Source organism: Canis lupus, chromosome 34, assembly GCF_011100685.1.
Source record: "Canis lupus familiaris isolate Mischka breed German Shepherd chromosome 34, alternate assembly UU_Cfam_GSD_1.0, whole genome shotgun sequence".
NCBI lineage: Eukaryota > Metazoa > Chordata > Mammalia > Carnivora > Canidae > Canis > Canis lupus.
In genome coordinates, this window is record NC_049255.1 from 41170808 (window position 1) to 41192191 (window position 21384).

General features: G+C 56.0%; 2 long non-coding RNA genes across 5 annotated transcripts in view; one reads left to right on the forward strand and one right to left on the reverse strand.

Moving 5' to 3' along the window:
• Positions 1 to 220: 220 nt before the first annotated feature.
• Positions 221 to 9422, reverse strand: LOC102157152. The gene is made up of 3 exons (XR_005384039.1): positions 9294 to 9422; positions 1488 to 1784; positions 221 to 916 (listed from the first exon to the last, which is right to left on the reverse strand). It is a non-coding gene; the product is annotated as an uncharacterized LOC102157152 (long non-coding RNA).
• A 1523-nt stretch (positions 9423 to 10945) lies between these two features.
• The window catches only part of LOC111093844, a 194095-nt gene continuing 183656 nt past the window's right edge, over positions 10946 to 21384 (forward strand). For all 4 annotated transcript variants that reach the window (XR_005384047.1, XR_005384048.1, XR_005384046.1 and 1 more), the window contains exons 1-2: positions 10946 to 11093; positions 11536 to 11628. This is a non-coding gene — a long non-coding RNA (uncharacterized LOC111093844). The remainder of the gene's footprint in view (positions 11094 to 11535; positions 11629 to 21384) is intronic.

Here is a 21384-nt window from a genome sequence, read left to right on the forward strand (position 1 = left end):
TTGGGATTCCCTCCCCCTCCCTCGCCCTCCCTCCCCCTCCCTCTCCTTCCCTCTCCCTCTCTCCCCCCCCTCAAGTGAATTATTTGGTTATTCCTCTACGTAGCAGGGGGCAGTACGCTGAGTGGAAGCTCCGAGCACGAACTGCTCCGGGCAGGAGGGAGATGCTGTAAGTCCTTGAGCAGGGGTTGACATGATAAAATTCACGTTTCGGGAGAATGGATGTGGCAGCAAGATCTGTCATTTGAGACTTTTAGGCCTTAGAATAATTGCTGGTGTTTTGACATTCTTCTGTATCTTTGGGAAAATAAATGGAACTAATATGAAGGAAATTCTTTGGGGACCTTCTCAGAAGTGAGCGCTACTGATTCAGCAAAACAAGGCGCCAGAAAGGATCCCAGCACGGCCCCTCCCCCGCCAAGGCCGTGAGGCTCCGAGGCAGCCACGCTCTCCTGACCTCCGCGTGACAGGCCCCGAATTAATGGGCAGATCCTCTTTTTTTCCGTTTCCTTGCTGCTTCGCAGGTTTGCTTATGCGCACTCCACCGAAGGTCAGATTTACGATGTGGTCTGATCTCTCCTGTATTTACAACTCTACTACCTTCTTCTGGTAGTGAATTGGTTCCTTTATGATCGGTTCACCTTTGACAAAGGATTTTCAACCATCCCGTAAGGATTTAACCTGTTATCCAAACACGAAATGCTCTCTGATCTACACACGTCCTATTTGGAATCTCCAAAGCTGATTGCTCTTGCCTGGATTGTCCCCGCGTGAGTCCTGCCGACCTGTCTGAGCAGGCGTTAGAGAGCTGTGTCCTCTCGCGTGCAATCGTGAAGGCCGAGTGGGTAGGTGGTCGAGCAGGGGAGGCCGAGGCTCAGTGACTGCTTTGGGGGAAGCCCCAGATCTTCAAAACACGTTCCTGGGGGAAGTTGGACAAAGGGACACCGGTTAGGAAATGGTGAAGTTAGAATTATTTAGGATCATTTAAAATTAAGTAAAATCTACACATCTACTGCTTACTAGGTGCTGAATATTACCAACCATGGAAATCACTTCAGAAACTTCTAGAACATAAGAATTTTTGTTTGACCTACAGAAAGGCGACAGTCAACTGTGTCTTGGGTTGAAATTTGAGGTGCAGTTGGTTCAATACGAATGCCTTTAATTTGGGCTTGGGCCCTAACGGAGTTTGTGGCTGGATGCTGCTGTCTGCAAATGCATAGTTTTCTATAGATTCAAACATTAACTTAAATCCTTATCTTACATCCCAACGCTAATGATATAATATCATTTATCTGAGCACTTATGTATAAAGATGAAAACATTCAATTTGGGTCCTTCTGTGTTAGCTGCATGGTAGGGAATAAGACAGGATGAAGTGCTCGGCTGCCTCAAGGAAGGAAGGAAGGATCGGAAACCTCGGTGGTCACGGCAGGGGTGTGATTATGCACAGGGAGCTAAAGAAATGGAGAGGAGGAGAATTGCCCAACCTGAGCATCCCGGAGATCACGGAATCTTGTCTTGAAGGTCGCGTGAAGGCCGGTGGAGAGGATGCTGCACAGACTAGAACACTGACTTGTACACCTGTGGTTTGAACACGGCCCCTCCACCACGGTAACCATCTCTATCTCAAAGTAGAAGCTTTGATTCCTGATTATGTTTATGGAGACCAGTTTTCCCCATTTCTTAGGCCTTCTGGTTGCCTTCGCTCTTGCCCCGAGTTTTTCTGCTGTTCATATTTAGATGTGTGTCATCAATTTTCATCAACAGGGAGGATAGGATTACAACTAGGGGGGAAGAAAAAGATATTGATTTAAAATTTCATGTTGAAAAAGACTTAAGTAGGCAGTTTGGTTCGCAGACTCCTGTAAACCTAATGCATGGGAACGTACAGCGATATCCAATTGAAAAGTCAATGGAAAATGATTAGGTTTTGGCGCTGGTGTTTGTTATTTGTATTTTCTGCTTCCCCAAAGCTCATATCCCACGATAGGTTGACCCATGCCTATTTTACCACTAGCAGCTACAATTTTAGGGGGCTTGTGGATCTTTGGATGCAGATTGTGTTTTATTCTTTTTAAAAAATATTTATTCATGAGCCACACAGAGAGGCAGAGACCCAGAGGGAGAAGCAGGCTCCCTGTGGGGAGTCCAATGCGTGTTCGATCCCGGGACCCTGGGGTCATGCCCTGAGCCAAACAAAGGCAGACGCTCAACCACTGAGCCACCCAGGGGCCCCAGACTGGTGTGTTCTAATCAGTTTTTGACTCACTGCTGTTTTAACTGTGAATTTAGAACTTTTCTAAGCTTTGGTTTCCCCGTTCATAGAACGGGAGAGAAATACGTTCATGCTGTTTTAGAATTAAATGACATAACATTGAGCAATGTTAGGTACTGTGCCGGGAACGCAATAGGTGCGGAATAAATGATAGCTTCTCTCATTACCCTCATCCCCTCCACAGCATAGGGATCAAATACGTGACACCCCTCTTGCCCGCCCCAGGGTGTCCAACATCATAGTCTGAAGTGCAAATCACGTACCAAAGTGCAAAGGCTTAATCCTTCTATTTGTCACTAAGAGTAGAAAGCCTGGAGGTCCAGTCTGTCCTCTCCAGTGATTGAACTTCTTCTCTGTTACATATCCAGGTATTTTTGGGGTTTGTCCATTTCTCAGGGGGATAGACTTTGTGTAAAGACCTAGACATTAGGGCAGGCTGGCTTGATTAGGGAATGGCAAAGGCCACTGGGGGCTGGAATCTAGGTTTGGGGCTTGGGGGATAGAATAAAAACCAAGACAGCTGAATGACAGGGAGAGTGTGTATCAGATGACGGCAGGAAGTCAGAAGACTGTTTTCCTAAGACATAATCTCCCAAAGTATGTCCCATCATACACCAGGTCTTGAGGTATGGAATAAGTATCCTAGGAGTTCTGACAAGTTATAGGGTAGAAACCAGTTCAGCTAGTCAATGTTGGTTTGACGTGGCCAGGATATAGTTTTGAGTTATTGATAACTCGAGGTGTTAACACTCTATGTTCCACATCTGGTAATGCTCTTCCAGGGACGTGGAACCTCCAAGTGGGTCTAGAAGGTGAGGAAGACTGGTCAAACCCACGTCTGTTAGAAAGTGGCCTTTTGGGTCCTTGGGTATGAAGATTGGGACTGGGGAGTAATGAGGGTGCTCAAGGCAGGTCAGGAGACCAAGTAAGACTCAGGTCTTCAGCACCCAGGGACACACTGAGGACCCAGCCTTGGGGGAGGGGGTTCACCTCCCAGGTCGCTGGAGCACACGGCAGAAACGTCAGACATTGGTCTGTCAAAGTAAGAGTAGCCTGGTAGTAGACGCGGAGCTGGGAACAATTGACATGACGCTTCTTGTGTTCTTACAAAGCGTCAGAATTGGGCATAGGTTCTGAAGCCTCTCTTGTCAGGTGTGGGGTCTGAGTAAGGTGGGGGGATCTATGGTCAAGAGGACTGGATCTCCAGCAGCCCTTTAAATGCCTTCCATGCTCATTCTCCCTTCTTGATGGGCCCATTGCCCTCAGGATGCCTTCCCGTCTTCAGCATGGCCTGCAACTCCATCTCGTTCTGCTCCCTGCTGTCTCCTTCAGTGACTGGTTCCAAATTCTCACCACCTTGTGGTCTGGGACTCTCTGCCGTCCGCCTGCGTGTAGCGCTCTACAGTGCCATTAAAAACTACCACTTATTGAGAGCTTACAGCGTGTGGGACCCTGTGCTTATTAACACGTGGCTTACGTGATCGGTTGACCGTAATCTATAAGATGGAGCCACTTGGGAATGAGTTCACAAGTAAGTAATAGAATACCCCACTCACCAAGGCTTAAATTTGGACAATGTTTTCTACAAAAAGTCCAGAAGAAGGCGGTTTTTGAATTGGGTCTCTGTGATGCCACTGAAGATTCCAGACTCTGCAGCTTCTCGAATGACAATTATCCTCACATTGTGGCCTCATGGTCATGAAGTGGGCGCTGTATCTGCAGGCCTCCTGTTGACCTCTCCCTTTCCTTAGGGTGTGTGAGCTGACTTATTTAGAACACAGAGCCTTCCCAGAAACGCCCGGGCTGTTTTGGTTCTTGTTTCATTGATAAGAATTGTGGCCTGTGACCTTTCCAGGTTGGAAAGTTGACAATTTAATTTTCTGATCTCTATAGTTGAGGATGGCAGGGATGAAATGGGTTGAAGGATGGGTGTTAGGTTAGCTGACCTTGAGGGCCCATCGTGGTCGGCACTGTTACTCCCATATTGGGTGACAAAGCAGATCAGGAAGCTGAGTTAACTTGCTTGGGGTCGCATAACCAGTGGGTGTTAGAGGCAGATTTCAAGCTGGCTTAGTGTCCCTCAAAAGCTAATGGGAGTTCCCCATCCCACAGAGTCTCCTTCTCAAATTTCCAAAGTCCAGTTGAATTCAATCTATGTTGACTGAGTGGACGTCTCTACCCAAAGCACTGCACTGAGATCACAAACAGATATACAGGTCATCAAAGCTTTGCCCCGATCCTCCAGCGATTAATCATCTCGATGGAGGGAGATGCACATGGATGTCACCAATTCAAGGTGGACCTGAATGGCCATGTCAGTGGGGTGCACACAATGAGTCGTGGGTGGGCTGGGGAGGGAGCATGGAATCCTGCCTGGGGCAACCCGAGAAGGCTTCCTGAGGAGAGGTTTGATCTAGGCCGTCTGTCTGCAGAGGTGTCTTTTATGAGCACTGTAGTTCTTGACTCTGTCTTCTGTGAACCTCAGCTAAGGCCCACACAGCCTCGGTCATCTCGGGCGTAGCTTGTCTGAGATTAACGCAAAGACATAATGTCCAAAAGTAAATCAACCGACTGTCCTGTCGGTTCCTATTTTAATGTTCCCCCCAAATCTCATCATCTTGGACTTTCGACCAAAACCAGATCTAGTCTATCAAATTAAAACTCCTGAAGTAAAACATTTCAAAACAGAGTAACCGCAAAGCCATTTAAAATAAACTTAACCTGTTATATATTCTCCTAAACAAGCTAGTGTGTCAGGTGCATTCCATAAAGGAAAGTTCTTATGTTCCAGTTACACAGGAATACAACGACAGTTGAGCCGATTGTACCCCGACACACACAAAGGTAGTATAAGGTACCGTTCTTTCCATGGGGGGAAAGCTAGTTAGGGTGAATGTGGATACAAGTGAAGTGAGAAGACCTTTAATTATAGATTTTAGCCTCCCCGTCCCCAGAGAGGGCAAAGCACACGACCAGAGCGTCCACAAAAGAGAGAAAACAATGGCTAAGGGCGTGTAGAAAACTGAAAGCCACAGCAATGCAGGAGAAAACAAGGACTCCTCACGTTCTCTTTGCTCAGTTAGCAAAGAATTAGGATGAATCCAGGGGCAAGGATGTGGTGGGCTGGCAATGCCAGTTTTAGGATCCTAAAGGAAGCAGATGAGCAGCATATGCCAAGAATACCAAGACACCTACGATGCTTAGCCTCTTCATTCCACCGGGATCACACAGAGACAAACTCCCCTACAGAAGTAACATGAAACATGGGCAGGAATGGATGCACAAATATGCATGTTACGACATCATTATGAAAATGAAAATGTGGGAGCACCCGAGTGGCTCAGTCGGGTGGGCATCGGACTCCTGATTCTTGACTCGAGTCATGATCTCCAGGTCCCGGGATCCAAGCCCCATGTTGGGCACTGTGCTCAGTTCGGAGTCTGCTTGGGATTCTTGCTCCCCCACTTGCTTGTTGGCCCTCTGAAAATAAATATTTAAAAGAAGATGAAAATGTGGGGATCCCTGGGCGGCTCAGTGGTTTAGCGCCTGCCTTTGGTCCATGGTCCTGGAGACCCGGGATCGAGTCCCACATCAGGCTCCCGGCATGGAGCCTGCTTCTCCCTCCTCCTGTGTCTCTGCCTCTCTCTCTCTCTCTCTCTCTCTCATAAATAAAATAAATAAATAAATCTTTAAAAAAAATGAAAAAGTAAATACCCATAATGGGGGTTTGGTGAGGCACATGGCGTGTCTGCAGGACAGATCAACGCTGTAGCCAATGTGAAAACATTCGCAGACCTAACAATTTAGAGACGTACTGGGTATACGTAGCACGATTACAACTGTACGAGAAATCTGAAAGGAAATGTCAAAAACGTCAACAGTCTTTGAGTTGTGGCATTCGGGAAACTTTTAAAGATATTTTGTGTCTTCTGAGTCTCCTGCACTTGAGTCACGTGATGTTTCCGATGAAAGGATGCTGGTTAGCATGGGCCCTGCGTCCACAGGTGAGGGCCGGCGTCCCCTGCCTCCCCTCCAAGCCTCAGGCCTTGCTGCCGGACCTCACAGGCAGGTGGCCATGGGGCTTGGCGGTGCCTGTTCAGAACATTGTCGGTTCCCGTCAGCCGCCTGCCAGCACCGTCGCGGGGCCGCGGGCTTCCACGGGCAAGGTGAGGCGGCCTAAGGCAGCCACTCCGGAGGGCTCTCCTGCGGCCGGGAGGCCTTCCGCCTGTCCCTGTTCTGGCCGAGTGACGGAGCACCCGGGGCGGGAGGCCTCTGTGCGGCTCCGGAGGGCACCTGGGCGGGGTGTCGGCACTGTCCCTGGGGAGTGCGGGCCGCTGGGTGAGGGTCGCCTCCTCGGGGCCTGCTGTCTCCCGCCGGCTGACGCCCTCTCTGCTGGCTGTGAGCCTGGGGCGCTGTGCAGCGAGGTTGTGACCATCTCCACGTGGCACCGGGGAGGTTCCCTTTGATGGGGCGGCCTCAGCTCCGCCTGTTGGGTCTAGTGGGGTGATGGTGATGGTAGGTGCCCAGCGGACGTGCCAGGCTCGTTTCCTTCGGTTAAAATACTGTGAATGAAATTGTGATGAACGTATGCTACTGCCCTGTGCGGTCAGTGTCGTCATCCTCGCCTCCTCGGTGAGGAAAGTGCCCGAAATCCCACCCGATGACGAGAGAGTGAGCCAGGATTGACGCGCGAGGCCTCACACCTCCAGGGCCTGGCCCGCTCACAACTGTCAGCCCACCCTTTCCCAGACGCCAGTCGTTCCGTGTCCCTCTTCCCAAAGCCGTGTCCCATCCCGCATTGCTTTTTTCCATGTTTTTCTTTGTCAACTTATTTTCCCCCCAATTACGCCTCATACTAAGCAGCTGTGGGCACAAAATCGTGGGTCTACTGGGCCACTAGACTGTGTTCCGAAGCTCGCCCTTGCGACGGTGGGGCCTGGCCGCTCGTGCACCCCAGCCCACCGCCTTCCCTCGCGGCCCGCCGCCCTCTGGCCGCCTTTGCTGGAGCCTCACTGGCTCTACTTCTGCCCTATTGCACTCCCCGCCGAGGCGAGTGGTTGATCAAAGGGAGGCCACCTTGTCCTGTCCCCTTCCGTGCAGCACCAGGACGCCTGCCATGCTCTGCATGGGGGTGGCCACCCAGTGTCTGGACCGGAACTGCCGGGCTTCTAGAGCCAGAACGGCGGCTTTGGCTCTTCCAGGGGGTTGGCCTGCAGACTCCGTTGTCACCGAGCTTGTGGTGTCTGTGTTGGGGAGATGGGGACCCTCCCGGGGACGCCGTGGTTTGCTCTACGTGGCCCCGGCTGGAAGGCCCGATGAGGTCAGCCGTGCACTTGGCCGTAAAACCTTGATCCGCTAGGAAGTGTCCCAGGGAGAAAGTAATTTCCCTTCCCCCCATGCTCTGAACGGACGGCGCGTGCACCATATGCAGCCCCAGGAAAACCGGCAGCGGAAAAGCTGCCTCCGCGCAGGACGCTGAGCTGGGAAGGAGCGGCCTTGGTCGGTGGCCCCGCTGCGCCCGCTCGTGACCCCCGGCAGGTGCCGCCTTCCTGGGCCTGCCATCTCCCGTCTGTAGCCGCACCTTCCCGGGGCGGGGGCGACAACACAGTCACCAGGGACCTCCGGTCCACGGTCGTGGCTGCGACGCGTCTCAGGCGGGGTGAGGAGGTCGAGGCCACGAGCTCTGCGCTGTCGGGCCTCGGGTGCCCAGCTGTCCCCGAGAGGGGTGCAGCGCCTGGGTGCCTCGGCCCGCTCAGCCCGTCAATGGACCGCAGCAGCCTTTGTTTCCATTAAGCTGCAGAAACGTGTTGCATTCGGTGGTTGTGCTGACGCAGAAGTAAAAGGGGGCAGTGAAGGAACATGGGGAGCAGGGGGAGCAGGCCGGCCCCGAGCAGCGCTGGAGGGGAGCGTGTGGCCAGGAAGGGCACCAGCGCCGGGGATCACCACCCAGTGTCTTGGTCATTGGCCCCAAAGACCCAGGGTGTGCGGGAGACACAGGGTGGTCAGACCCCATCGCCGCAGCCCTGAGTGTCCCGAAGAGGTGGCAACGAGGAGGGGTCACTGGGCCTTCCTGCGATGCTCGCCCTGTCGGAGGCGGGGGCTCCACTCTGGTGTCTGTGAGCCCCGAACAGCCCCCCGACTTGGGGACGACGGTTCGGAGCCGAGTTTCTAGTAACAGCTGTGCTTTATGCGCACGGGGTCCTATCAGAGATGTCACCTCCAGCCCCGCCACCTGCCCTGGGGAAGACCCTACTCCGGTTTGGCTGATAGCAGCTCGGCTGAGCGGGGGCAGCCACATTCCCCAGGCGGGCACTGCCTGGAGGGGGGAACCGGGGCCTGCGGGACCCCCACCCGCCTGCTGTCCCGGGCTGGCTTTGCACCCAGTCATCCTCCTTGGGGTGTCAAGGGCTAAGAGCCTGGTGTTGCTTTTCTTTCTTTTCCTTTTCCTTTTGGATTTTTTCTTTCAAGTAGGCCCCATGCCCAGGTCGGGGCTTGGACTCCGACCCTGGGATCAAGGGTCCCGTGCCCCACCCACCGAGCCAGCCGGGCGCCCCTGCCCCTGGGTGCCAAACCTCGGCAGGCCGTTCAGAGATGGAAACCCGTGTCCCCGAATAAGGGGTTTGAAGTTTATTACATTCAGTTATCATCCAAATAGATCTCGGAAGTCACTTAATTGGCCCTCATGATCATTAGTCAGCTGTTTCCAAGGAAACAACGCGGTTATTGCTCCAAATAGACCCTTGTGCCTGCCTGTCCCGCGCACCCGCACAGCAGCGGGGCAGGTCTGGCAGGAGGGGTCCCCGCCTTCAGCGCCGGTCTGGGCTGCAGGGCCCGGTCCTGTTGCCGCCCCCGACGAGCCCGCCGCCGTTTGCAGGTGGGCAGCGGTGGTGCCCCATGTGGCTACGCTGGGGTCACCTGGCCGTGGCCGTCCACCCGCAGACCATCAGGGCCCCGGGGCTGGGACGCAGGGGTCAGCATTAACAAAAACCCACGACTCCCCAGGCGTGTGCGCGGGCACCTGAATGGCTCGGAAGCCTCGCGAGTCCTCCTGGCCGGGCGCGCGCAGTCCGTCCTCACAGGTGGATGCCACACCTGCAACCCTGACGCTCCAGTGGGCGGTGGTGCGGCGGGGCCCAGGGCCGGGGGCGGGGCCGGGGTGCGCAGCCGGCGGGGGCGGGGCCAGGTGGGTCACAGCTGGCGGGGGCGGGGCCTAGTGGGTCACAGCACGTGGGGGGCAGGGCCTCGTGGTCACAGCTGGCGGGGGCGGGGCCTCGTGGGTCACAGCCGGTGGGGGGCGGGGCCTAGTGGGTCACAGCCGGCGGGGGCGGGGCCTAGTGGGTCACAGCTCATGGGGGGCGGGGCCTAGTGGGTCACAGCTCATGGGGGGCGGGGCCTAGTGGGTCACAGCTGGCGGGGGCGGGGCCTAGTGGGTCACAGCTGGCGGGGGGCAGGGCCCGAGGTGCGCAGCCGGTGGGGGCGGGGCCAGGTGGGTCACAGCACGTGGGGGGCGGGGCCTAGTGGGTCACAGCCGGTGGGGGCGGGGCCTAGTGGGTCACAGCTCATGGGGGGCGGGGCCTAGTGGGTCACAGCTGGCGGGGGCGGGGCCTAGTGGGTCACAGCTGGCGGGGGGCGGGGCCTAGTGGGTCACAGCTCATGGGGGGCGGGGCCTAGTGGGTCACAGCACGTGGGGGGCGGGGCCTCGTGGTCACAGCTGGCGGGGGCGGGGCCTCGTGGGTCACAGCCGGTGGGGGGCGGGGCCTAGTGGGTCACAGCTCATGGGGGGCGGGGCCTAGTGGGTCACAGCTGGTGGGGGCGGGGCCTAGTGGGTCACAGCTGGCGGGGGGCGGGGCCCGGGGTGCGCAGCCGGCGGGGGCGGGGCCTGAAGACAGGCTGCGGCCTGGGCCCGCTTCACGGGTTTCCCTTATCAAATGGTCCCGGTAGGGGCTGCTTGAACATCGGTGCTCCCCACCCCACCCCTCCCCTCCCCTCCCCACCCCACCCCTCCCCTCCCCACCCCACCCCACCCCTCCCCTCCCCACCCCTCCCCTCCCCACCCCACCCCTCCCCCACCCCACCCCTCCCCACCCCACCCCTCCCCTCCCCACCCCACCCCTCCCCTCCCCACCCCACCCCTCCCCTCCCCTCCCCACCCCCCTCCCCTCCCCACCCCTCCCCTCCCCTCCCCACCCCTCCCCACTCCTCCCCATCCCCTCCCCACCCCACCCCTCCCCACCCCTCCCCACCCCACCCCTCCCCACCCCTCCCCACCCCTCCCCACCCCACCCCTCCCCACCCCTCCCCACCCCTCCCCACCCCACCCCTCCCCTCCCCACCCCACCCCTCCCCACCCCTCCCCTCCCCACCCCACCCCTCCCCTCCCCACCCCACCCCCCCCTCCCCACCCCACCCCTCCCCTCCCCACCCCACCCCTCCCCTCCCCTCCCCACCCCAGGTCATGCTAACGTGCAAGCAGGTTTGGGGCCACCGAGTCGCGCCTCCTCCTCCTGACGGGAGCCCCGAGCCCCCGAGCCCCCTGAGCGCCCCCGCGCGCCCCCCGCGCCCCCCGAGCCCCCCGAGCACCCCCCGAGCACCCCCGAGCACCCCCCGAGCACCCCCGAGCACCCCCCGCACCTTCGGAGCCGGCTGGGAGGGCGCCACACGTGCCAAGCGTCCTGTGGCCGCAGCTGCCGCCGAGGGCAGGACCTGGCGCGGGAGGCCGCCCACCTGGGTCCTCCGGGCGGCGGGGATGGGGGCGCGGACTCGCTTCGTGGGGCCCGAGGGTAGATACACGGAAGAACAGACGCCCGTAAGGCGGCAGGTGGGTGTTTGGAAGCGACCTCAAGAGAGGAGCAGGGCGGGCATAGGAGAGGGCGCTGCGGTGGTCTCTTGGGTCTCCGGGCCTTGCCTCCCGGATGGACCGATGGGGGATGTACGGGACCGGGACCGGGACCGGGACAGGGAGAAGCGGCTTCCCAGTGAGCGGGGCCGGACGCGGCTCGACCCCACACCCTGAGATCCTGACCTGAGCTGGAATCAAGAGCCGCGTGCTTGACCCCGCCCAGGCCTACCCTCCTATTTTAGGGCGTCGGCTCAGCCAACTGAGCCCCCAGGTGCCCCTTATTTACTTATTTTTAAACATTTCAACAAATCAGCTGAATGCTCTTGGAGAAAATAATGACTCCGAGTGGCCCAAACCCACCCCCAGCACATAACCCAAGGACTAGAGTTAATTTATTAAAAAAAAAAAAAACATTCTCTAGGAACAAGGGTGTCCCTGAGAAAGGAGAGCACTGATTTGCTCGAACCTGCACCGAGGCCTCTATTTGCTCTCACAAAGTCGTTGAACAGCTCAGGTGAGTGAACGGGGTTCAGACACTTGAGGACGTGACTTTGAACCGGTGACGAGGAGGGGGGTGGGGGTGGGGGTGGGGGTCCGGTCTGTCACTGCCCGGCGCCACCTGCCACACCAGACCACACAGTCATTCTAGGAAATCCCATCACCCCGTTTTGAGGCTCTTCCAGCCTGTGTTCAGAATGACCAGTTCTTCCAGTTCAGGTCTCACCGAACATGGCTTTTGGTCCTGCTGTCCCCATCCTCCAGTGACCGCCCCCTCCATCCACCAAGTCACAGAGGTCAGAAATCGTCATTATTACAGTTATCATTACATCATTATTACAGTTATTAAGCACGGCTGACGTACCTGAGCACCTCATGAGCCCCCGTCGTTGCTTTCTCAACATCAGGCTCTGATGGTTACGTCGTCACCCTCCTGGAACAGCCAAGGAGCCTCCAGCCCATCCCCCACACAGACGTTCTTTGCTGATTTTCATCTTTTTTTTTTTTTTTTTGATTTTATTTATTTATTCCTGAGAGACACACATAGAGGCAGAGACACTCCCTGCAGAGGGAGAAGCAGGCTCCACACAGGGAGCCCAACACAAGACTCGATCCCGGGACCCCAGGGTCACACCCTGGGCTGAAGGCAGACGCTCAACCACCAAGCCCCCAGGTGCCCCCTGATTTTCATCTTAACTCAGACATCGAATGACCTCACTAGGATTTCTGAGCCCTTCCATGGCTCCTCGGTTATGCTGAGATCCCTTCTTTTATTTCCCTCCGATGACCTCCTACTGCTGCTGTCCCCTCAGCTCCCGTCCCCGGAGTTGCAGGAGTTGAGCTCACGCTCTGTCGGGCCCCGTTTCCTTCCAGCACAAGCCGCACCCTTCTACAACCCTCTTGTCTCTCCAGCTGTCGGGGGTCACTCCTCTCGTCAGGCCCGTAGCGGATGTTCCCGTTCAGAAGTCCTTGCTGCTGCCCCGAGAGCTGGATGCTCCTCCCTGTGGCCCCTCCACACTTGGTGTGTCTATGGCTACACTCCTCCGGGCCCCAAATTCCACAAGTAGTTGTGCATTCCTGTGCTGTTGATGCGAGTTCCTGGGGGGCCACACTGCTGACCCCTGCTCATCCTCCTGATACTTAGCGCCGTGTGCGTCCATGCTCGGGCCGGGCCTTGCCGACGACCGTGCAGCCCAGGCCTTCGGGGCGTTCCGCTGGCCTTCAGGGGAGGCGCTGTAGCTGGGTGGTGGAGGCTCCGGCCCGGGTCCCTCCGAGGTCTGCCTAGGTGCACCATGTGGACGGATCCACGTGTCTCGAGCTCCTTGAGAGCTTGGAACTTGGGGGGATAAGCTGGGAAGAAGACAACTGTTTCTCCCGGTCCTGAGTGCTCAGGCTGGCCTCTTCACCTGCTCGCACACCTCATACCCTCGTCTCCCTGCTCGCCTCGCTTTCGCTCCTGCGTCTGTACCATCCCAGCCACCCCAAGGCCCAGCTCGCTGCGCACCGTCCACAAGCCTTCCCTGTGCCTTCCGGTCTGGATTTTCTATTTTGCCGTCTCAATAGGACTTTAGGATCTCTTCACTATTCAGCATTTTTAAAAAAGATAATTTGTACTGTTTGCTAATTATTTGACTCGGTTAATTTTTTATCTGGTCCGTTCAAACAAAAGCTGCTTCATTGCAGCTTCGTGTTTTAACAGAGGCATTCCTAGGTCTCTTCCGGAGGCCCCGCCATGCCATAACTCCGAGCAAGTTTTAAAAACTGCCTAAACCTTACGTATGAGGTAGGGAAAATAACAGTCAGTGCCTACCTTATAGAATCCAGAAGAAACATATACTTGAAACCCTTTGTGTGACAAATGTCTCCATATATGATGGTTATTATTAAGAACAGTTTTAATCAAAGCCTGTTGAGATCGATTTATCTTCTCTCCCAAAGCTTATATAAGGGATGATGTATACGTGGAGGTCTTTATCATCTTGCTGGATAATTGTGATGAACAGTTTGGCAAAGAGTACTCTGCCCAGCAATGGTTCCTGGAAGCCCTCTCCACCGCGAGCGCGGGACGGCCAGTGCGGGCGCTGGAGGCGTGGTCCGTTCAGGGACGTCTTGTGGCCCGAGTGAACTGCAGGAGCTCACAAATTGTCCCAAAACACACAAGTAAAATATGACTCATTAGATATTAGCTGGTAAACTCAGTGTAGTTTCGGTGCCATCATACTCAGACTATAAGGTCATTGAAATAAGTCAGAGGCCTCGCTCTTGAGGGATGGCTACTCGTTCCTCTGCCAAAAGGAAAAATAAAAACCGCAATTCTATCCCAGCACGGTAACCTAGGAAATATTGGTTTTAAAACCATTCTGTTCTGCTTTCTTAATTTCTCCTATCTCCTCCCAGAAAATCTGAATTAACATGGCAAAAACCCACTGCTGGCATTTAGGAAAAGCAGTTATAATTCTTCTATCTTTCACAGACTTTGCGCGTTGGGCCAGGAGCCCAACTCATTTGGACAAAGCTGTACTCTGAACTTACGTCTCTGGTTAACATTTCCACTCCTAGGCATTCATTTGGCTTATTTGTTCCAGAAAGCTTTCTGGTCCCTGATGAAATGTTTCGCTGCGCCGTACCCACAGATCCATAACCTAGTTCAGTGGCTGACTTTTCTACACTGTGACTTAAAGAGCCGGTGACCTATTAAAAGCCTGTTTTCGCCGTTCGATAGGAGGCGAGCCCTACACACAACTGCCTTGTAGGGTGCGTTTTAGTCTCAGGCCCTGAATTTCCCCTTGCGGGGCTCTTTTTCACCCGAAGGAGCCAAATCCGTAGGGTTTACCTGGCATCCCACTCTTAATCTGGTCGATCTCATCTTTATCACCGTGTTGATAGATCATCATGGATCGGCTCTTTACATCCGGAGATGTGTGACTGAGGTTTGGAGAGGTCTTAAGACCCTAAAGAATAAGATAACGGCAGGATGACCCGGGTGAATCAGGTTTGGTCATAGGGGCGGTTTTTATCAGGGATGATATTTGGGGCAATAGGCTCTGATCCTTATTTCCCCAATCGAATTAATTGGTCTTATGGGGCTCTATAGTCAGTCTAGGCTTCTGCTGGCGTGTTTCCCAGGAGAAATGACCAGGCGTCACCTAGCTGCTTATCGGGTTGCAATCATGATTAAAACTTCGGCAGCACAGAAAGGATAGGCCTGCCTACAGGAAGGGGGTTGAAGCTGGTGCCACTGCTGCAGGGGGCTTGGGACACGGCGAGCCCACATCGGTGACTGTTTTTCTGCTGGTGAGATGGCTGCTCTGTCATGTGTGTGTGGAAATGAATATTAACTCCGCGTCCTGGCTGTCAAAACTGATGCACTCGCTCTGGTGAGCTGCGCCGCCCTTCCCCTGGAGCCTCAGCTTTCCTGATAAGATTCTGGGTATGGCCTTGGGGCCCCCGGGGGGCTCAGCAGCCGAGCGTCTGCCTCTGGTTCAGGCCGGGACCCCGGGGTCCTGGGATCGAGTCCCACGTCGGGCCCCCTGCATGGAGCCTGCTTCTCCCTCTGCCTGTGTCTCTGCCTCTCTCTCTGCGTCGCTCATGAATAAATAAATAAAAAATCTTAAAAAAAAAAAACTTGTGGGTATGGCATACCTGACTTCCAAGGTTCCCTGCTCCTTCATGATCCTTCCTATCAGGACAACTTTGCTCTAGATCTCCAGAGATGTTTCAGAGGCCAGGGGGAGCTTGCGTCGGTGGGCCACGGGGATGGGCCGCATGGGGGGGCCGAGCCCGGTGGGGTGGCTCTGTTGACTCCAGAGGTTACGCGTTAGCTTTCGCGAGGCGCCGTTGGGGAGCCCGGCCAGACCTCCCCTCCTATACTGTGAAGGGGGGTGTTTTGTCTACGAGACTGTGAGCCACTTGAGGGAGGCAACTGGTTATTTCTTCGGAGGAGTCCAGTGGCATCGTTCAGGAGAACTTTGGGTGAGAACGGGAACGTCCCATGAGCAGCCATTGGCCTCCCGTGGGTACCGAGCGCCTTGGAACGCGGCTAATGTGACTGGAAGTTGGATTCTGAATTCATTGAACGTTACCCAGCCGCGTGTGGCTGTCGGCTACCAGGTTAGGGCGCGCGGTCCAGGCTCCTGCTGCCTGGCCTCGAGGGAGGACCCCCTCGCTGTCTGTTGAGTTGAATTGAACCTGACCGTTCCTCGAGGAGCTCGCCCAAAGGCACGTCTGCCACGTGTTTTTCCAATGTCTCACATAATTTATTTTCAGTAATCCCGGACTTTCTATTCCTAAGACACCTCAAACAAAAACCTATTCTCCACCTGGACCTAAACAGCTGCTATTGCTGGAGCAGTGCTTCAGGGGTCTACGACTTAAGGGAAAAGAAAAAAATCCCTACAATGACACCTAACTGTTCTGCTGTTCTCATAAATATACTTTATAGATCCTCTCTGCTTCCATGGTGCCTTCTAGATCATTTCCCAGTGAAAGTGGAAAACTGGATATCTCACGAATGTTTCCACTTTCTCCCCGCTGATGGGAAGGAAAGAGCGCAGCCCTTGCCAGTGGGAGATACCTGGCTGTGAATCCTGGTCTGCGACCTTGGAAAAGTCATTTAAGTCTTCAACTTTTCTCATGTATTAAGTGAGAATAATAATTCTTTTAGCCTTAAATACCTTTGAGTTGAAGTACAAGAATCCTGGAACGAAAGTGCCCGCAAGTCTTCCTCAGCCGTATGTTTATGGCTGTTGTTATTTTTATCTCGGTGAAGGCGAGAGCATTTGTGTGGGCCCTCGTGGCCTGTTTCTCCACGCCTGCAATCCATCTTTCACCCACCGCCTGTGATCTCTGGAGCCATAACCACCGACAGCATTCCGGGCCTTTACGTATGATATTGTAGGCCTCAGGAGCACGAACTAGCCCCGAAGTGCCGCTCGGCGCCGTATGACCTCCGCGTAGACCGGCCACACGAAGCCTCCTTTCCTGCGACAGCAGGACATTTGGGGTGTTCCCACTCCATCTGTATTGGCTTGATGACCTCTGTGCCCCCGAGATAGGGGGAAACCCCGGTTCCGCTCCTCCCTATAGGACAGAGTCACTGCAGGCCCTGGGAAGTTCATGTCTCTGCGTCTGGCTTTCTCAGAAGGGATATTAAGTTTGTGATCGCCATTCGGATCCCTGTCGGGTGATTATGTCTGGGTTTCTCGATACGCTTTTAAACTTCCTGGAGATAGGGGCACACCTCATTCTTCATCCCTTCTGGAAACGGCTCTTCAGCTGCATTGTTCAGAAGCGCGGCAGGCCCACGAGAGCTCGCCAGCTCCGTCACATGCCTGCCGACTCGCAGAGTCCTGCGGCTGACCCGACCTTTCCCTTGGACTTGTTATCGTCTGGGTGACGGGGAACATATTAGGTCTCAGTTGCTGCATAACAAATCACCTTAAAGTTTAGCAGCTTAAAACAACAGTAGAGGCGCCTGGGCGACTCAGGCAGTTGAGGGTCTGCCTTTGGCTCAGGTCGTGATCTCGGGGTCCTGGGATCGAGCCCCCCGTCGGGCTCCCTGCTTCTCTCTCTCTCCCTCAGCCTCTCCTCTCCCCACTCATGCTCTTTCTCTCAAATGAATAAATAAAATGTTTTTAAAAAGCAGCTAACATGTAATAGCTTGTGAGTTCCAGGTCAGGGATCCAGGTGCAGCTGTGGTTGGTCCTCTGGCTCCGGGTCCTCCAAAGGCTGCATTCGAGATGCCTCTGGGGCTGCATCTAGGGCCACCAATTATTCCGGGTTGCTCAGAATGGAGCAGTTTTCTGGGATGTGGGGCTTTCGGTGCTAACCCTGGGGAAGTCCTGGGGAAACTGGGATGAATTGGTTACTTTGACTGGGTTTCAGCAGAAGCCTAGGATGAGGGACAATGTCCCAAACTTCTCCATGTCACGTGGTAGGACCTCGTGCTTTCGAACTGTTGGGCATAGGGCCTCCGTTCTTCCCTGGGCCTGGGCCGGAGCCTCCTCCAGTCCCTCCACCCAGACCTCTCCATTTGGCCGCTTACGGCACCGTAGCTTCTCGCGTCGGAGCCACAGAGGCGAGAGAAGAGGGAGCGATTGAGGGCCAGAACCTCGTTCAGACCTCACCTGGGAAGTCCCAGGCCAACAGTTTTGCTGTATTCAATGTGCTCGAAGTAAGCCACGCGGCCCAAACCCTCCCCGGGGGGCGTGGATCCCACGAGGGCGTGGGCACCAGGAGGGACGGGTCCCTGGGAGCCACCTTAGAAAACGTCTACCACAAGGAGAGGGAAAAAACACCCAAGTTAGCCTAATTCGGCTGATGTGGGTAACGTACCTTCTGGACTATCACTCAGAACTTCAGACTTCCTTCTCTGCCTTCTGAGGTGGATCCTCCGTACGTGGCGAGAGGAAGGCTCCTGCCTCGTGGCGGTGGAGGAGAGGCACCCCAGGCCCACGTCCCCCACGTCTGCGGGGAGGCCCGCTGGCCCGGGGACGCTTGCCTGCTGCTCCGTAGCTGGGGCGGCGAGTCTGGAGCTGGTGCTCCATTGCCTCTCGGTTCGGGTGGGCTGACTTGGTGTCGCTTTCGCTCCTGGGGCCTGTCCCCCCCCCCCCGCCGACCCTCTAGCCCAGCAGGCCCCCGTGTGCCCCACAGGGACGCCCTGGCCAGCTGTCTACGCAGTCCCATCGGGTGTAGGCCGCCTCCTTTCTCAGAGCCTGTAGGAATTTCTGCGTACTTCTGGCCTCCCCTGATGGCTGAGGGAGCCTGGGGGCTGGGTGGGGTCTCCTCTGGCCTCCCCCCTCCCCCGGGCGGCAGCGCCCCGGAGCAGCTTGCTCTGAGTACCAGGTGGTGAACCCCGTCCCAGGGTGGGGGCAGGGCCCGGCGGGAGGAAGGCCATGCTGCTCATTCACGCCGAGGCCGCCTCCCGGGCCGCATCCTGGGTTCTGTGCCTGGGCACGCAGCGGGACCCCTGGTCAGCCAGCGCTGGCCCCGACTGGGTTACACGAGCCTAAGACAGCCCGGGGGGCCTTTCTCCTCTCCCCACAGCTCGGCTTTCCTGATGTTATATTGCTGTGGATTTGTAAAAGTCAGATTTATGACTCAAAAATGATCAATGGCCTCGTATTCGTTGCAGCAGTGTGCCTTTTGGCTAAGCTGGGAGCCCGAGGCTGTGAAGGAGCATAATTTAAGGGGAAAATGAAAATATATCTATTAAAAATGCCAAAAATACTATCCTCATTACATGCATCGGTTTTCACAGCTGCAGATGACTTCCTGTGGTGACCGGCGGCCCGGGCTCGGGGTGTAAGAACTACTCGCCCTAGTTGGGACCCAGATAGTCCTACGAGCAAGGGAAGGGTTGTTGCAAAGATGCTCTTCTAGCGGCCCTCCAAATCCAGGGTGCTCCTGCCCAAACCCTGAGCTCGTCCAGGGTGGGCAGTGAGGGACCCCACAGACGCGGGGCTGGAGGGGGGCAGGCGCACCTGGTGGAGGACAGGACGCAGGGTGCGGGCCGTGCGGCCCGGGAGCCCAGGGGATAAGCGGTGCCCTGCCCAGCCCTCGGAGCAGCTGCCTCGGGGAGGGAAGCTGGCCGTGGACACGCAGGGCAACAAGGGAAGCTTTGCTTGCAGGATCCAAACTGGAAGTAGCTCCCTTCTCACCAAAGCCCGGGCTGTCGGACACGTCCCATTGCCTCCCGGGGGCACAGGCCATGGGGACAGGGTGCCACGTGTGGCAGCGGGAGCCACAGATGGCAGCTGGCGGGTCCTACTGGAGCAAGCAGACCCCTGACAAAGGGGAGGGTGAGGAGTTTGGGTGGACGCTGAGCTTCGGGGTGCTCACCTGACCGGCATGGGGCCTCGACTCGGGTGGGGGCGGGGGGCCCTGCAGCCCAGACGGTGAGCGGTGAGTGCGGAGGCAGGACTCGGCCTTGGGCCAGGGAGGCCCCAGGGCTGGAGGACGGCGGTGGGCCCTCGGCAGAGGGACTCCCCGCAGGCACATGTGACCAGCGGTTTGTAAGGACCCCTTAGTGCTCGGGGGCTGTAAAGGGGCGCCAGCCGCACGTGGGGGACATTCGCAGGTTCACGCCTCTCTGAGTCCATCCACGCTACTGGCGTGTGAATGGTATGTGGTTTGCTTTTCCACGTGCGATGTGAATCCTTCTCAAGGAATTTTCCCCCTTACGACGTGTGCAGAGACCCCGCCCTATAGCGTGACGTATGTCTGCTTCACTAGGAGGGACCTAGACAGTAGAACTCAGGTGCCCAGAGTGGACAAAGCAGGGTGCCAGGCGCCTTTAGAGAAAGCGGCTAACTGAAGCTGGTTCCCGCCCAGATGTGCCATGACTTATGCAAGCAAAGGACAAAGGACAGGCGAGGGCTGAGAGAGGCTGCGTGGGACACAAAGTCACAGATGCGAGGGACGGCAGGAGTGTGCCTGCCAGGTCAGGAGAGTCTGCAGGGCTGCGGACAAATCTGAGAAGAAGGCGCTGGTGTAAGTTGCAGAACAGCTGCAGAAGGAGCTGTTCTCAGGTGTACTAGGTCCCAGGTGTGCATCACCGTCCCCATCTCGGTAGTAGAGAAACTGAAGCTGAGCAAACCTGAGTGACTCGTTCACAGCATCAGAAAAAAGAAGGGTTGGAGCCAAGATTTAAAGCCGTGTTTCTCTGCCTGCAAAAGTCATTCGTGTTGTCACTGAGCTGCGTCGGTTCCCCCACGCTCCCACTGTCCGCGCTACCCCAGGAGCAGTTGAGGAAGCGGAAACGTAGGGGGCAGGTCCTTAAGGCCTGTGCCACATGCTAGACACTGATGCTTTGGAGACGATGGCCAGATCCCCTAGACCCCGGTAGCAGAGTCCGGGAAAGCAGTTCACGTGGAGGCTGAAGTGATCTCTCGTTACGGGAGGAAGGACGCTTTGTCTAAGCCAAGCTCCCACGCGGGCGAGTTTACTAACGGTCGTTCTTGTAACTGAGCCGCTGGGCACCACGTGCGTCAAGGGTGGGCACTGGCTCACCGATGGCGGTGCTGTCTTGGCTACGTTGCTTTACTTGCCCAACTTCCATTTTCCATCCCCAAGATGAAGAATACAAAAGCATCTGTTTTGTAGGATTATTGTGAGAATTTACCACAAATACATACTGTGGCAGATTGTATTTCCAAAGATGGTCACACCCGTATACATATCCCAATCCCACATGCATTTCTTAAATTGCGACTGACATCCTCCCACCAAAAGCCGAGGTCTATCTTCTGTCTGAATATGGGCAGACTTGCCTCCCCTGATCCCCTGGATGGGCCAGAAGCGGTGCTAGGGGGCTTCCGGGGCGAGGTCATAGGAAGGAGATGGGTTCCATCTGTTCCTTCCTCGGGACGCCGGCCCCCCGGGCTCAGCTACCACGCTGTGAGGAAGCACAAACTAACTCCACATGGAGTGGTCAGCGCGGACAGCCGTCGAGGCCCCTGCTCACAGCCACCACCAAACACCAGACACGCGCGAAGAAGCTTTCAGATCATTCCGGCACCTAGCCCTTGAGGCATCTGAGACCTCAGACATCCCAGAGCAGAGGCCAGCTGTCCCCACTGAGCTGCATCCAAATTTCTGACCCATAGTATTAGTGAGCGTGATTCATCGCCGGGTTACGCTGCTGAATTGGGGGGTAATTTGTTATGCATCCATAGCAACTGGCCAATATTTTGACGCCACATAAATAATACAAAAGAAAGATAAGATAGCCAGGAAATGTGTGTAACTCCGTTCATGTATTTCACGGGCGCTG